The sequence below is a fragment of the Oryza glaberrima genome, chromosome 9, assembly GCF_000147395.1.
Source record: "Oryza glaberrima chromosome 9, OglaRS2, whole genome shotgun sequence".
Classification (NCBI taxonomy): domain Eukaryota; kingdom Viridiplantae; phylum Streptophyta; class Magnoliopsida; order Poales; family Poaceae; genus Oryza; species Oryza glaberrima.
In genome coordinates this window covers 5904204-5916343 of record NC_068334.1, presented here as the reverse complement: position 1 = coordinate 5916343, position 12140 = coordinate 5904204, and the positions used below count along the sequence as shown (strand labels likewise).

Below are 12140 nucleotides of genomic sequence, written 5' to 3'. Positions count from 1 at the left end.
TTATGATTCCATAAAGTTCCAGGCATTCTACAGAAGGTGCCATGCTACAACAGTGTTTCGAACATTGTATTCTGCATAATTTTCCCGTTCCAAATTTGATACTGATTCCCATACGTTGTTTCTGTACAGTGATCAGTTGATGCACGTGTTCCTAGCAGGGGTAAGATTTCATCAAACTGTACTGCAGCTTGGAATATTTAACTCCATAGGAATACATTTTCATTCTTACAGATCATTGAATTTCGCGGATATGAATTGTGTTTTAGATGAATTATATATGGGAAGACCTGCACGACGATTAAAGTATTTGATTAAACTGAATCAGTATAACTGACAGAAACAATAAATAGAAAAATATATAACACCATTCATTAATATATATGTATAGCTATATCTAATTTTTTAGATAATGGAATATCATTGCGGCCTTTTCTCATATATATATATATAATGGAATATATATCCATACAAGGCATTTTAGATTATTTTCATCTTGTATATATTGTCAAACATTTCTTAACTGCTATAGAAAAACATTATGTTACTCACTGAATCGAACTGCTGTATATGACATATGGACACAGGCCGCGGGTGCCACGCCCATACAATGTACATGCTGCTGTTCTCGTCTACTACATGACGCTCGGGTGTACGAGATGTTCCAGGACTATATGGTCAGCTACCTGCTCGACGTACGGGCGGTGAGTACATCATAGTCGTACGGAAGGCTATGCCACCTGCGCAGGTGTTGCAGCCGCGACACCAACGCCACCAGGTACATGCTGGTGACGTAGTTCTACACCCTGTCCTCGCACTACCCGCAGCCTAGTCGACCTCGACACGAAGATGATGGAACGATCCCTCGTGATCCCTCGTTGAGCTACCGAGGTAAGTATTTGCGGGCGTCAAAGGTGTACAACAAAGAACGGAGCTTCAAAGCCATAGAGATGGCCGGCGTGATCGGGCTGTTCGCCATAGACGACAGATGCCTCATGCTCTGTGTCTAGCTCCGGCACGGCTCCGGAAGGTGACGCTGTGGGAGCTGGCCAGGCAGATCCCTCCCTTTGCCCCCTGCCGCTCCTTCCCACCATGAGCCGCCGCTGCTCCCTCCCTCCACGAGCTAGTGTGTGGACCCCCGTTTCTATAACAGGAATCATTCGTGTAAACAGTACCATTTCCCTGGATCAAGTAGTCTGGTACACACGAGTTCATAGCTGGAATACCAAAAGCACATACACGAGAGTCTAGTGCTAATTATTACATCATAAGCCCGCAGGCATTCTCTTAAATCATCGAACCGAGCGGTCCGGAATACATCCAAAAGCAGAAATAGATGAGGCAGCGGAATTCAGGCAGCGGCATGCCATTGCCACAGGCAACGACCGTAACTAAGACCTACTGAGCGCCATCGTCTTCTTCTCCCTCCTGGTAGTAGGCATAGGGATCCTCCGAAGCTTCATCTCCCGCTTCTGATTAATTTTATATTTGCAAGGGTGAGTACCAACCGTACTCAGCAAGCCACCACAGCAAGAAATGCACATGATAGGGGTATTCAAAGGATAGCTATGGTTCCTTTGCGCAAAGCCGGTTTTGTAATTCTTTTCACAAGCCTAAGACCCAGCACAGACTAATCAAATTTTAGTACCAGTGTTCATATTAAACAATGACGGTTCTGTCCACCATCCATTGTGATCCCAAGGATAGCTTCCCGCCATTGAGTCGTCATGGTTTTCTGAGGACGTCCACCTTCCTTCCTCTTTAGGAAGTGGCTCCATCAGCATAAAAATCATCATGCAATATCCCATCCCACACAGGTTAAGAATTTAGAGTCTAGCCAAGTGTAATACATGTCCCGGTGCTCAATAACCGCGAGCACGGCTATTCGAATAGATTTGGTTTACTCACACTGCAGTGGATGTACACTTTACCCGCACTCCGCGACTGCCCAACACATGAGCCTCGTCCCAACACATGAGACGCGTCACGGCAAAGCTTTTCGATAACCTCGCATTGGCAGTACCCGCTCCATGAACTTAAATCCTCATGCACTCTAGGCGTCCATGTTTCTAGCAGTGAGAGGAGTTCTGGCGCTCCCGGGAAAGAGAAGTCTCACACACATATTAAATTATGGTTCAAGTTAAGTTCTCTCTCTCACACACTCATGGCAGTCCTACCAATGGCGACACCGATGTAGGGCACGCCTCTCGGCCCTACCTCAACGGCTGTCCCATCGTAGCGCACCTGCCTCACTCAGGGGTGAACCATCTATGCAGGGATACTGCCTCCGCTCGGCTATCTAATCCGCTAGGTCTATACCCATTCGAGAAGTACGGTTGTACGGGGGTCGTTTCATGCTTAACTTCATGGCTCGGTCCTTAATTGACCGGGGACGGTACTAGCCTTTTCCAGATACCACCCAAATCCTCCGTCCGCCCCAGTCGAAAACAGTTGTTTAGTTTTATTTCTCCTTTCACAAATCATGTCATCAATATCATGGCAATGTGGTGCTCATGTCTCCACATGCCACATCTCAATTACCTTCCCAAAGGTAATTGCCCAAGCATATAGCATTTGATAAATATGAGTATGCATGATTCTAGAATAGCATTTCTAAGCATTTGTCATAGTTGACTAGGGACTCATACGTAAACATGGTTACGAAGGAATAAGGGGTAAACAATAATCAAGGCATGGCATAATCGCAAGTAGGATGTTCATCATTGCATGCAATTTTTATTTGTAAACAAAACAATTTCGCAATTGGGATCAACGTGATCAAGGAATAGTGATGACTTGCCTTGCTCAAAGTCTTGCGGGTCTTGGCCTTCACTTGGATCCGCAGCTCCCTCGGGCTCTATAGTTACGTGCGAAAATTGATTTGAATTCGGTTAGAATTCAAATAAAAATCCCAAATAAATCCAAATGGAAGTCGAACGCGAAAGTCGATTCTTTTATATTAACTTTACTATTCGCGGACTAGGGCAAACCCAATTTCGATTTTTATATCCTAAACTATTTTGCGGGTATAAATATTTTGTTGTCATAAGTTTTTAATTTAATCTAACCGAGCATTATATTCATATACTTGGTTAGAAATTTCTATTGCGAGCTAAACATCGGACGGAATCCTAAAATTATCTTATAATATTATACGATTTAATTTAGTCTATGACTAAATGATTAAATATAATATACGTCTAAAATTCCTAGTGATTAAATCCGAATTTCTATCGTGAATCGATTTCTTATAGAGATTACCCAAATATAATTTATAATAGCCTATAAGAATTCATCTAATTAATTATATCTAAATTACTACCGCGAATTGATTTCTTATAGAAATTGCCAAGAATAATCCATAATTTATATTAAATTTTGCAATTCTACGACTATAATTAATCTATAATTAAATTCTAATTATTTTAAATTTTCTAAACTTCCCTAATCTCCCTCTAATTTCCTATCTATTTCCCTTTTCTTTTTCCTTCCTTTCTTTTTCTTTTCTTTTTTTTTTCTCTCTCTCTTTTCTTTTCTTTTTCCTTCCCTCTCTCTTTTTTTTTCTTTTTCCTTCTCTCTCTCTTTTCTTTTCTCTCTGCCGGCCTCTCTTTTCCTCTCCCTCTCTCTCTCTCGGCTCTCTCCCACCCGAGCGGCGGCGGCGGTGGACGCGAGGGGGAAGGAGGGCGGCTCACCGGCGGCGGCAGCGGCGACGGTGGCGCACGGCGGCGCGGGAGCGGCGGCACGGCGGCACGGGAACGGCGGCGCGGCGGCACGGGAACGGCGGCGCGGCGACACGAGAGCGGCGGCGCAGTGGAGAGGGAAGAGGGGAGGAAGGGTGAGATGGGGTGGGGAAAATGGGGAGAGGGTGGAGTTTTATAGGGGAGAGGAGGGGAAAGAAAGAGAAGGGAAGGGGCGACGCGACGGCGGCGCGGCGGCGCGGGGCGCGAGGCGGCGACGGGACGCACGGCGACGGGACGTCGACGGCGGCGGCGACAGCGGCGGCTCGCGGCTCGGGGCGGGACGCGACGGGCGGTGACGCGACGGTAGCGCGGCGCGGCGGCGACGGGGCGAGACGACGGGCGAGCGGCGATGGGACGGGCGGGCGGCTCGGGGCGCGAGGCAGCACGGTACGGGGTGACGCGACGGCTGCGGCGACTCGCGATGTGACAGCGGTGGCGGCGGCGCGCGGCGACGGGACGGCGCGCGGCGCGGCGCGGGGCGCGGAGCAGCGACGGCGACGGCTCGGCAGCGACGACGTGACGGCGGGCGGCAGCAGCGGCGATGGGACGGCGCGACGGGATGGCGGCGAGCGACGCGGACGACGGGACGCATGCGCGGCGCGAGGCGGGACGCGACGGCGACGGCGCGGCAACGGCGATGGGATGGCGACGGCGATATGCGGCGGCTCAGGGCGCGAGGCGGCGGCACGGAGCTCGAGGCCGACGGCGACGCGGCGGTGACGATGGCGACGGCGGCGCGGCGGCTCAAGGCGCGAGGCGGCGGCACGGAGCTCGAGGCCGACGGCGACGCGGCGGTGACGATGGCGACGGCAGCGCGGCGGGCGAGCGGGGCGCGGGCGAGTGGCGCGCGGGCGGGCGGCGCGTGCGGCAGGGGAAGGGGCGGGGCTAGGGGAACCATGTCGAGCACCTAGAGGCTAATGAACAGTGTAGTTTCCTATTTTCCCGATTTTAGCTCATTTTCTATTTAAATTTGATTTCATAATTCCTAATTTTTGTATATAGGAAGTTTAATCAATATTTGTGTTATTTTAACTAATGAATCCACCCTAGATTAATATTACTCATATTTTATTTTTATATAATTTATTTGAGTATTAATTAGGGTTAATTCTTATCCCATCGTATTTAAATTTAATTGATCCAAATATGGTCGCGATAATATTTTATTTATTTCTATCCACACCTAATCTTTATTTTAGTTTATATTTATTTTATAACTTGTTTTTATGGTTTATTCCTAATTAACTATTCTTTACTCACGGTTAATAAACTTCGAGATCAAATCCAAATAAAATAGGCGAATAGGATCGGCATGATGCAATTAATTTAAAAAGTTTTTGAAAATCCGTATTTTTAGAGTTTAGATTTTTGTCGGTCGAATTTTCAGGGTGTTACATAGTGCCACCGCAAGAGAGAGAGAGGCAGGATGCAAGAGATGAATGGATAGGGTTAATATGAATGGATAGGATTAGATGAGGATAGGGTTGCTTCGAGGGTATTCTAATCGTTATGAAAAGTTATTATATTTCTTTTTTTGAAAAGTAAGGTAAAAAAAGTAGGGTAAATTAGTAGTTAGGCTTCGAAACAGAGTCAAATAAGGAATTGTCTCATATATGTGGTATCTTTCCATATAAGGCGACAAGATACAACTCAACACAACGCATGCATGCTTTTCAGATCATGTTTGAATTGCATACTTTATCAACAGTGCAAACTCTACTGTGCCACCAACTCTCACGTGGGAGCTGCAGAGCACGGTAAAAAAAAATCACACAAGTACTTGTACCAGTACTAGTACTACTCACTGTGCCACCCACTCCACTTACTTTTCTTCACCCTGAAGACGAATTTTCCCCCAATCTTTTCCCCAAGAAACGAAGAAGCCGCAGTAGCGATGAGCTCATGGTGGTATTGGCGCAGCCTTTTCTCCTCCTTGGGCAATAGAGCGGGCAGCAATCCCGACGCTTCCTCCAGATCCGGCACGTCCTCCCCCCCACCCCTGGTCCCTTATCCTCAACAAGCAGCAGCAGGGGCGCCTCGCTGGCGAAGCAATTGCACGATGAAGCCTCGGGAGGAAGGGCCGGCCGAAGCCCAAGCCAAACCCTCGCAATCGCAGCCGCAGCCTGCGCCCCGCAAGAATCGTCCTTCACCCCGAAAGGCCACACCCAAGGCATCCAATGTGAAGGCGCAGCTGCACCTCGGTGACGGCGAGCCAAAGAAAAGCTAGCCCCGACCCCGTCTTAGAAGCACAACAACAAGAGAAAGAGGGTGGCGAGATTCGAGCGGTCATGGTCCAGGGCTAACGGGCTCAGGATTCTAGAGGACATGGCCAACCATGCCAACACCCATCGCGGCGCACTGCCGGATACCAGCGATCTCTTTGCCGCCTTTGCCAACAGCCTCGACAAAAGAGATGCCGACCAAGCCAAGATCGCTGACAAAGTCCACAAGTTCAAGAGATGATATGACACTACACGCCTGCAGCAATGCGGCTCAACTGACGACAACGATATGCATCGATTGTTAGATCATGGAGCAGCACTAGGTGCACCTAATCGACACAAAAGTGGTTGCACTTGAGCCTGGAGGCAGCGTCGCCACCGGGGGTGGCGGTGGAGCTTCTGCAGCGTGAATCAAGTTATTTCTCTACACCCTGCCATTGCGATGGCAGCCACCTTTTCTTCCTCCTTCAGAACACGAGGAAAATGAAGTTTAGCTAGCAATCTTATATAATCCACTGTCTCCCAGCATTGCAACAATCGCATGAAGAAATAATCTAGTTTTCTTTTTGAATGTACTATATAGCCATTGGAAGGGTGTTTTTACTATACCTCCCACTAGTGGGTGTACTAGTGTAGTAAGAATAAATCCCACCGTTGATTTTGGTATTAAGGTGGAAGGATAATTAAGTAATTATACTTCTATGATACGCTGATGCTTGCCAGCTGCCTAGCCCAAAATAGTTCAATACTTAGCTCACGAAGCAGAAGCATGGCCACTGTATCGCACCTAGCCAGCGTCCGCCATTGATCGTTGCACTTCCCTTCTTCGCATGAACACGGGGATGGGCACACGGCGGCTCCGCCCCTCCCAACTGTGCTGCCAACAACTAGCACCCATCCTTGCGCAGAGCGACTGTTATAAAACCAGCCCCGCAATCCACATCGGTAGTTAAATGCGGAAGAAACATCATAGGAGATCCAAACACGATGACGTCACCGAGGCACGATATTTGATAACGGAGTTCAGCCGAGGCCTACATCTCTGGGGTACTGATTACAGGTGCTCTTCCACCATCCAGCATATTACAGTGTATCAGAAAGTTACAATGAGCCACGCCGCTGCCACTAGCCGAGAGAGAGGGAGAGAGAGATAGACGGGATATGAGAGATAAATGGATAAGGTTAATCTGAATGGATAGGATTAGATGTGGATAGGGTTTCTTCGAGGGTATTCTGATCATTTGGAAAAGTTATTATATTTTATTTCTTTTTTAAAAGCAGGGTCAAATAAGCAAACTAAAAAGGTAGGGTAGATTAGTAGTTAGGTTAGGCATCGTAACAGAGTCAAATAAGAAATTCTCCCATATAGATGGTATCTTTTCACAAAGGACGGCAAGATATAGAACATGCATGTTTTCAAATCATGTTTGAATTGCATACTTTATTGATAGTGCAAACTCTACTGTGCCACCAACTTTCATGTGGGAGCTGTAGAGCACGGTGAAAAAAATCACACAAGTACTACTGCTACTTCACTGTGCCACCCACTCCACTCACTTTTCTTCACCCTAAAGACGAATTTCCCCCAATCTTTTCCCCAAGAAGCTGAGATGCCGCAGCGGTGATGAGCTCGTGGTGGTCTTGGCATAGCATCTTCTCCTCCTTGGGCAACGGAGGAGGCAGCAATGCTGACGCTTCATCTGGATCCGGCACCTCCTCCTCCCTCCTGTCCCTCATGCTCAACAAGAAGCAGCAGGGGCACCTCGCCGTTGAAGCCGAAGCCTCAGGAGGGATAGCTGGCCGAAGCCCAAGCCCAAGCCAAACCCTCGCAATCGTAGCCATAGCTCGCACCCCGCAATAATCGTCCTTCACCCCAAAAGGCCACGCCCCAAGGCGCCCAAGGTGAAGGAGCAGTTCTAGCTTGGCGACGGTGAGCCTAAGAAGAAGCCAACCTCAACCCCATCTCAGAAGCGCAACAACAAGAGAAAGCGGGTGGCAGCATTCGAGCGCTTGTGGTCTAGGGCCGCGAGCTCAGGATTCTGAGGGCCATGGCCAGCCACACCAACACGCATCGCAGCACTCTGCCAGATACCTGCGATCTTTTTGCCGCCCTTGCCAGCAACTTCAATAGAAGAGATGCTCTTGCGGACAAAGTCCAGAAGCTCAAGAGAGGTATGACAATGCACGCCTACAACAGCACTGCTCTACTAACGACGATGGTGTGCTTTCGATTGTTGGATCGCGGAGCAGCACCTGGTGGACCTGATCAACACGATGGTGGTATCACCGCGTGCTACACTTGAGCCTGGAGGAAGCATCGCCCCCGACGGTGGTGGTGGGGAGGCATAATGTCTCCTTGTTTTTGTCACTGGAGCTGGAATCCATGAGCTTTTCCAACGTGCATCAAGTTATTTCTCTACACCCTGCGATGGTGATGGTAGCCACCTTTTCTTCCTCCTTCAGATCACAAGGAAAATGCAGTTTAACTAGCAATCACATATAATACACCGTCTCCCAGGATTGCAACAATCGCATGAAGAAATAATCTGGTTTTCTTTTTGAGCGTACTATATAGCCAATGGAACGGTGTTTTTGTTGTACCTCCCACCGGTGGATGTACTAGCGTAGTAAGAATAAATCCCACCATTGATTTTGGTATTAAGGTGGAAGGACAATTAAGTAACTATATTTGTATGATAGGCTGATGCTTGCCAGCCGCCTAGCCAAATAGCGTTCAATCCTTAGCTGACGAAGCAGAAGGATGGTCGTCGTATCGCTCCTGGCCATCGTCCGCCATCGACCGTCGCACTTCTCTTCTTCACATGAACACGGGGACCGGCACATGGCGACTCTGCCCCTCCCAATAGCGCTTCCAACAACCGACGCTGATCCTTGTGCGAAGCGACTGTTATAAAACCAACCCCGAAATCAACGTCGATAGCTGAGCGCGGAAGAAACGTCATAGGAGATCCAAACAAGATGACATCACTGAGGCACGATATTTGGTACCGGAGTTCAATCAAGGCCTACATCTCCAGGGCACTGATTACAGGCGTTCCACCCCGATCCAGCATTTTACAGTGTATCAGAGTTACAACGTGCTGGCGCCGCCGCCGCCACTTGCCGAGAGAGAGAGAGAGACGGGATACGAGAGATGAATGGATATGGTTAATTTGAATGGATAGAATTAGATGCGGATAGGGTTGCTTCAAGGCATTCTGATCATTATGAAAAGTTTTTATATTTCATTTCTTTATGAAAAGCAGGGTTAAATAAGCAAACAAAAAAAGGGTCAGATTAGTAGTTAATTTAGGCTTCGAAACATAGTCAAATTAGGAATTCTCCCATATATATGGTATCTTTCCATAAAGGGAAGCAAGATACAACTCAAAACAAAACATGCATGTTTTTCACATCATGTTTGAATTGCATACTTTATTAATAGTGCAAACTCTACTATGCCACCAACTCTCAAGTGGGAGCTGTAGAGCACGGTAAAAATAAATCACACGAGTACTTGTACTACTACTAGTACTACTTCACTGTGCCACCCACTCCACTCACTTTTCTTCACCATGAAGACGAATTCCCCCCAATCTTTTCACCAAGAAGCGGAGAAGCCGCAGCTGCAATGAGCTCATGGTGGTCATGGCGCTGCCTCTTCTCCTTGTTGGATAATGGAGGGGGCAGCAAAGCCGACGCTTCCTCCTGATCCGGCACCTCCTCCTGCCCTCCCGTCCCCCAAGCTCAACAAGCAGCAGCAAGGGCGCGTCACTGCCGAATCGCTCACACTCGTGGTGTACTAGTGTACCAAGAATAAACCCACCGTTGATTTTGGTGGCCATTTGAGTCATTTATTTAATTAAGGTGGAAGGATAATTAAGTAGTTATGGTTCTATGATAGGTTGATGCTTGCCAGCCGCCTAGCCCAATATCGTTCAATCCTTAGCTCACAAAGCAGAAGGATGGTCGCCGTATCGCTCTTGCCTACCGTCCGCCATCGACTGTCGATCTTCCCTTCTTCCATGAACACGGGGACGGGTACACGGCGACTCCGTCCCTCCCAACTCCGCTGCCAACAACCGGCGCCCATCCTTGCGCAAAGCGGCTGTTATAAAAGCAGCCCCAAAATCGACATCGGTAGCTAAACACGAAAGAAACGTCGTAGGTGATGCCAACACGATGATGATACCGGGTACGATATTTGCTAACGGAGTTTAGCCGAGGCCTACATCTCTGGGGCACTGACTACAGACGCTCCTCCATGATCCAGCATATTACAGTATATCAAAGTTACAATGACTCATGACCGGACGCCGCTGGCAACCGCTCCTTCTCGCTATGCTAAATCGCCATGTGGTCATAGCAGGTCCACCCCTCTATTTAAGAGAGATACTAGGATAGAGACAGACTCTTACTCTATTCCTAACATCTAATACAACTCCAAGTCCTATACTGCAACCGACAACATACACATATTCGACACAAACTCGAACAAACTCCACCTTAGCACAAAATTTGTGTATATAAACTTTAGACATATAAATTTTGTTGATATATATTTGAAACAAATTGGAAAAAGATTAGAGAAATAACATAACATATATGTGGGATGAGAGACCCATACGATAAACGGGCCAAGCCAATGAAAGATTGGACTCATTTTTGCCAAAAAAAAAAAACGAAAACAACACTCTTCATAGGAAAAAGGAATAAATTCACTTTAGGTCCATTAATTTGTCGCTGAATCTGAAATCTATACCTAAATCGACATACCATGTATACCCCATGTTCCAACTTGCAATACCATGTCAACTTTCAGTCTAGAAGTATTGTGGCCGGTTTGAACTGACGTAGCAAGTGGGCCCCACATGTCCGTTCCAACTCTTCTGTCTCCTTTCTCTCTCCTCTCGTATCCTTCACATGGCAATGGCCGCCGGCAGAGAGGGGTGGTTGCCGGCCTCCTTCCCTTCTCCTCTCTCCCTTGATGCAACCGGTGGCTGGCAGAAGAGGAAAAAAAACATCTTCTTCATCGCCGACCTTCCCTCCTCCTTCCTCGAGCTCCTCCGCCTTCCTCTTCCTCCACGGCGTAGCTTGTTGAAGCTCTCCACAGCAGCTCCCTATCTAGGGCTGGAGATGCTGACGGCGTTCGTCAGCTCAGGCGTCTCGAGCTCCTCGCCATCATCCACGTCATGCGCGAGCGTGTTGAGTACCTGTGCTCTCTCATCCTCTCCAACAAAGTCGAGGACCTCGCCATACGGTGTGTCGACAAGCATCACATGTGCAGAAGATTGGATAGGATTGCAATCTGTAAGTAAATCATAAATCATGCTCTTTCTTCACTGGACATTTTAATTTTTTTAGACTAAATCCTTCAATATCAATATTGAGCAAATGAAAATATCAAATCAGAAAATCAGAGTTCCTACTCGTACTGCAGCGAGCAAATCAGAGCACCATGCTCATCTACAGCGAGCAAATCATGAAGAGAAAAAAAAAAGAAATCACAAATCCACGCTCAAACTAAAGCGAACACGGTCTCCATCTCGACTACCTTGGCAAGCTCCACATCCTCCAAGACGAGCTCCCGCTTCCCGGACCTGCTACGTCGCTACGCACGTACAGGTGCTCCACCGTCAACGACTCCAGGTCGCCGCAAGACAGCCGCGCGACTCTGGTCCGACTGCCATCCCACGGCGCAGCGTCCTGCCGGCGGCCGACGCCCCTCTCCACGCCTCCAACCCGCTACACGTCGCCCTGAAGAGTTGGGGAGAGAAGAAAGTAAAAATGGTTCGCTGACACGTGGGTCCCGCGTGGGTCCCACGTTTGACTCAGCTGGCCACATCAGTTTAAACCGGACCTAATACTGCTTGGGACCTCGATTAATCCGGTATTTTAAGTTTGACGATGTGCGACGATGTGCTATAACTGGTATTTCGGTTCATGGATAAATTCCAAACTGGACAATAAATTGTGGGACCCACATTGAACTTATTCTAGGCAAAAAGAAAAGGAAACCTAGCCCCATCAAGCGTTATCCACACGGGACAAAAATACAAACCGTGAGCCCACAAAACATCAGTCCCAAAGGGAAAGAGAAAAGGCCCGACAACCTGGACCGAACTAAAAACTGAAAATTAGAATCCGACCACGTGCAGCGCGACCAATCAGTGATTTAATA

At 48.0% G+C, this 12140-nt stretch overlaps 1 pseudogene; it reads left to right on the top strand.

Moving 5' to 3' along the window:
* The first annotated feature begins 5631 nt into the window (after positions 1-5631).
* Positions 5632-6317, top strand: LOC127784708 (uncharacterized; annotated as a pseudogene).
* The last annotated feature ends 5823 nt before the right edge of the window (positions 6318-12140 follow it).